The 5,759-nt window shown below is 40.7% G+C and overlaps 1 non-coding gene across 1 annotated transcript; it reads left to right on the top strand.

Moving 5' to 3' along the window:
- Positions 1–2,293: 2,293 nt before the first annotated feature.
- On the top strand, positions 2,294–2,375 carry trnal-uag (transfer RNA leucine (anticodon UAG)). Its single transcript has one exon. It is a non-coding gene; the product is annotated as a tRNA-Leu (tRNA).
- Positions 2,376–5,759: the final 3,384 nt, after the last annotated feature.

Here is a 5,759-nt window from a genome sequence, read left to right on the forward strand (position 1 = left end):
AGCCTCATATGGAGAACCTGTCCAGAGCACATTTAAGTAAACACATACTGATAGCAGGAAAACAATGTATTTATGTTATTTTACATATGTTAGTGATATCTCTAAATTAGAGAAAGTTTGTGTAAACACCAGCAGGCAGATTAATGTTAGAAACACTAAGTGGAAGAGAATATGATTTATTTAAGAATGAGGAAGAAATGAGTATTTTCCCTTGGTAATTAAGGTTGAATTAATCCCTCATTTCTCAGCTCTAACAGTTAAATCTGAAAAATAAAACTTTCCTGTACTCACAATAGCATCAGAAGAAGAGAAAGAAGAATAAAGGCACATTCACATATAAGTTTCTAGTTTTTAATGTTTCTGACACAGCAGGTGCCAAAGAAATGACATTAGATGAGAATTTATTCTTATGACAGTTTAGTGTTAAGTGGACAGTTGTGTTGTTTAATCAGAATGGTATCTCTGAAATTAGCTTAGGCACTAAGAGTAACCAGGGCAGGGGTTAGGATATTATATCAGCAGTATGTATGATAGAAGAACAAGTATACTCTATGTCTCAGAGAATGTGAGCAGGTTGTGTGGTGCTCTGGTTCTTGACCAACATTAAGATAAGTGACTGCGCCATCTTGTGTTCACTGAAGAGAAAAACCTTAACACCAAAAAAAATTGTTTTTGAACTTACCAAATATGTGCAGAAATATAATTGAAAAAAAAAAAAAATGTTTATCTCTCTCTCTCTCTCTCTCTCTCTTTCACACACACACACACACACACAAAAACACACACACAGCCATTTGCTCACCCATTCACACCTAGGGGCAATTTAACATTATCAATCAATCTACTTAGACTAGCATTATTTAGATATTACTTCAAACTTGTTGCAAAATATACACTAATAATATTAAAAATTAGATGATTGTTCAGTAAGTGGCAATATACAGTATCTCACAAAAGTGAGTACACCCCTCACATTTTTGTAAATATATGGCAACCTGTAGCTCTGGTGAACTCCATGCCCAAGAGGGTTAAGGCAAAGCTGGAAAATAATGGTGGCCACACAAAATATTGACACTTTGGGCCCAATTTGGACATTTCCACTTAGGGGTGTATTCACTTTTGTTGCTAATGGTTTAGACATTAATGGCTGTGTGTTGAGTTATTTTGAGGGGACAGCAAATTTACACTGTTATACAGGCTGTACACTCACTACTTTACATTGTAGCAGAGTGTCGTTTCTTCAGTGTTGTCACATGAAAAGATATAATAAAATATTTACAAAAATGTGAGGGGTGTACTCACTTTTGTGAGATACTGTATGTCCATGTGTCCATACAGCCCTAAAACATCAGGCATGTGTGGCTTGGGGTGCAGTCAGAATTCTAATTCATCCCAAAGTGTTGAGTGGGTTTGAGGTCAGGGCTGTGTGCAGGTCACTCAATTTATTCCACACCAAACTTGTAATAAACATCTTCATTGAGCTGGAACATGTTTTTGTAAGAATATAAAAACATCCTATACAATTGTGCAGCAGTTTGGAGAATGCCCACATACTGGTGTGATGGTTAGGTGTCCAGAAATATAGCCATATTGTACATATTCAGGACTTTGTTAGAATTAGTATTGTTGTAATAATGTTGTAATAATTGGTTGTGCATGTCAATAAAGAAACATATGTAAAAATAGAATTAATTTACTGAACCCTTCTCAATATCTCAGTACCTCAGGTTATGGACTCTCCTTTCATACATATGCATACTTGTACCCTTTTTTAAAGGGCTACTGTAATATAAGCAGAACATTCATAAAGCTGCAACAAAATGTTCCCAATTATATATTTGCTTGAAATCTAATTTGTGCAAAGCCAATATTAAGTTATAACTTGTACTCAATTCACAGACAGATTAAAGTGCACAGTAGAATTGCACATTTTATTAGGTAGAATGTGTGTGTGTGTGTTCAGTGATTGTTTGCAGTCCGAATGGCCCAGGGGAAGAAGCTGTTTGTAAGTCTGGTGGTGTGAGACTTTGTTGACCTGAAGCGCCTCCCAGATGGCAACAGGTCAAACAAGTGATGAGCAGGATGTGAGGAGTCTCCTGTGATGGCCTTGATTTTGCTGAGGCTGCGGGACCTCCGGGTCATCCAAGGAGGGCAGAGGGCAGCCGATGATTTTTTGAGCTGTTTTTCACCCTCTGCACAGTTTGTCTGTCCTCATCTGTGCAGCCTGCGTACCACACACCCAGACAGTATGTCAGTGTGCTCTCCACAGAGGTCTATAAGTACTGAGCCCTCGGGTAGCGTGGCCGAGTGGTCTAAGGTGCTGGATTTAGGCTCCAGTCTTTTCGGAGGTGTGGGTTCAAATCCCACCGCTGCCAGCTGAGCCTTTTCAAGGCAGTGGTTGTGGGCTCTGGCACCCCAAAGGCTTTACAGGGGTGTTGGCTCCTGTGCCTTCTGCAAATGTGCTTAAGAGTTGCCATTAGCTGGCTACCTGGCTGCAAAAAAAAAAAACGAGCTCACATGGTAGCCCCCAGACCCAGGTGCTGAAATAGCTCCCAGGTTTCGGCAACTGGTGTCAACGCTGGCTGCTCCGTTTCACACCTTGCTTTTTCAAACAGCAAGTCCAAACAACCACAGAACGGTACGCAAATCACGGTTTCCGCGTGTGTGAGCCGCATCAGTCGTGCCCTTACCATGGTTACGAGCTACCAACAAAACAACAATTCAACCAAGAATAAAAAATCGACATAAGAAGTGGTGGCCAAGAGGTTTGGGCAATGGAGTGCAAGTGCCAGGTGCACTGAGGTGTAAGGTCATGTGGGTGACCTAGGATGCCAAGAGGTTAAGGAAACAGACTGCTAATGCATGTGGGATGGGCTCCAGTTGCTTTGGGAACAGGCTTGTTTAAACGCGTTGAGTTATGGCGCACCGCTACGGAATTGTTGCGGTCTCTGTGGACATTTGGTCGTGGGTGCCACACCTGCGCCTGACGAGGTGGCCGAGAGGTTAAGGCGATGGACTGCTAATCCATTGTGCTTTGCACGCGTGGTTCGAATCCCATCCTCGTCGCTTGTGTGCCCTTTAACCTCGTCTTTTCCACAACTCATGCTTCGGAGTGCTAGAGGGGATCGAGAAAAGCTAGCCCTGGGTCTAGGTGTTTCGCAACCGTGGGCTGTATTTCTATGTTGGTTGGACACAGATGCTGTAAGGCTGATGGGTCGCCACTGGAGATCCATGCAGATCAATGCAGTGCACAGTCCCGAAGACAGCGGCCCGGATCGTGCACCTTTATATATCTCATCAAAACCAGATGAAATATCTAATTGGTCTAGATTAACTGAGTGTGTTAAAGATATTAGAGATCGGATGACCAATAATTTCCTATTATTAAATTCTGACAAAACGGAGATATTACTTATTGGCCCAAAAACTAGTACACAGAAGCTCTCACAATTCAGCTTGCACCTAGAAGGATGCACTGTTACTACTAGCTCAACAGTGAAAGACCTGGGTGTAATATTAGACAGCAACTTATCCTTTGAAAACCATATTTACAATATCACAAAAACAGCCTTCTTCCATCTTAGAAATATTGCCAAGCTTAGGAACATTTTATCTGTAACTGATGCAGAAAAGCTAGTTCATGCATTCATGACCTCCAGACTGGACTACTATAATGCATTACTAGGTGGTTGTCCTGCATCTTCAATAAACAAGCTACAGTTAGTCCAGAATGCAGCCGCCAGAGTTCTTACCAGATCAAGAAAATATGATCATATAACCCCAATATTATCATCCCTGCACTGGCTACCTGTTAAGTTTAGAATTGACTATAAACTAGCTCTACTCACATACAAGGCTCTAAATGGTTTAGCTCCCACCTATCTATCCAGTCTTCTAACACATTACAATCCACCACGCTCTTTAAGATCACAAAATTCTGGACTTCTAGTAGTTCCCAGAATATCAAAGTCCACAAAAGGAGGTAGAGCGTTTTCGTATTTAGCTCCAAAACTCTGGAATAGTCTTCCTGACTGTGTTCGGGGCTCAGACACAGTCTCCCAGTTTAAATGTAGACTAAAGACTTATCTCTTTAGCCAGGCATACATCTAACACTTCCCATAACCTTGCACTCCAGTACATCTGATTAAATGCACATTCAACTAGTACTGCTAATATTATGAACAGCAGCTACGCTAATGCTGTTCCATTGTTTCCTTTCTTCTACCCATCCCGAGGCATCCAGAGACTGTGCCGACTCCAGTGGCATCCGGAGATGGACCAGCTCCAGCCGGGTTCTGCTTGTGAGGATTGGGATATTCAAGCAGCGCCATGGACAACAACCTCCTTATTGATTCACATAACACTATACACATGCTGTATCTGCATCACACAATTGTCACCCAAATGAGGATGGGTTCCCTTTTGAGTCTGGTTCCTCTCAAGGTTTCTTCCTCATACCATCTAAGGGAGTTTTCCTTGCCACAGTCGCCTCAGTCACCTCAGGCTTGCTCACTTGGGATAACATCTAGGACTGTTTGTCTGTTCATATGTTTGTTGTTTTCTTATGTGGTTTCTCATGTAAAGCTGCTTTGAGACAATGCTCTTTGTTAAAAGCGCTATACAAATAAAATTGAATTGAATTGAATTTATTGCAACAGACTGGGATGCAAGTTCATATCAGCAAACCTTGTCAACAAGAGCCTAAGCCTTTCAAACCTTTCCTGGGTTTGGATCTTGAATCACGTCTGGTAATGGAAGCATGCGTGGTACAACCATTGCGACCGCCTGCCAGAGTGCCTCTCTTTCCCGACCTGGCAGGCCTCCCTTGACCACAGCCCCACAACCCTCCAAGTGCATGGGTAGCGTCGCCAAAAAAAAACATGGTTATTAATTAATGTAATTAATTAACTGATTAAATATGATTGTGATAGTTGAAACTATTGATAAACTGATGAAAATGAATTACCTGTAACTAGAGTGAGAATCAGTGGTATGTATCTCACTATGTACAGTAAGTTGTATAGTTGATCCATTTCTGAACACAGCTCTGTGAGGATTCTGTATAATAGTGCTGTATGTGCTGAACTTTACACGTCTCTAGAAGGACACACCCAGGAAGTGATGCAGTTTTAGTGTTATTTTGTACAGATCACTTCACACAGTGTCAGTGACAGAAATCTAGAGTCATTATGGCTGGTGTTGTATTTCAAGATTCATCATCTATACAATACTATAAGCCTTTATCTGTTTGTGTGGTTTTTAAATTATTTGTACATTTATAAATAATTATGATAATTTGCTGTGGAAAATCATAGGAAACTGATCCAGATTTAAACAAAATCTCTCATAAGTAAATTTGCTATGTCTATAACCAAAAGGTAATGAAATTCAGTTCAATTCAATTCAGATCACTTCATTTTTATTTGTACAGCACTTTTAACAATGGACATTGTCTCAAAGCAGCTTTACAGAAATTCAGAATTTCAGAATAGAAATTACAAAGTTGAAAATTAACTTTACCCCTAATGAGCAACTCTGAGGCAACAGCGGCAAGAAAAAACTCTGTGAGACGATATGAGGAAGACTCAAATGTGAACCCATCCTCATCTGGGTGATACCAGAGAGTGTGATTATGAATAAATTACCTTCTAATTGTATATTATCAAACATTAAAAGCAGCAGAGGAGATGATCAGATCCACTTGTTTAGTTTTATCATCAACTTTAGCAGACAGACGTGGTGGCATAGGGATTTACCTC

Source organism: Hemibagrus wyckioides, linkage group LG07, assembly GCF_019097595.1.
Source record: "Hemibagrus wyckioides isolate EC202008001 linkage group LG07, SWU_Hwy_1.0, whole genome shotgun sequence".
Taxonomy (NCBI): domain Eukaryota; kingdom Metazoa; phylum Chordata; class Actinopteri; order Siluriformes; family Bagridae; genus Hemibagrus; species Hemibagrus wyckioides.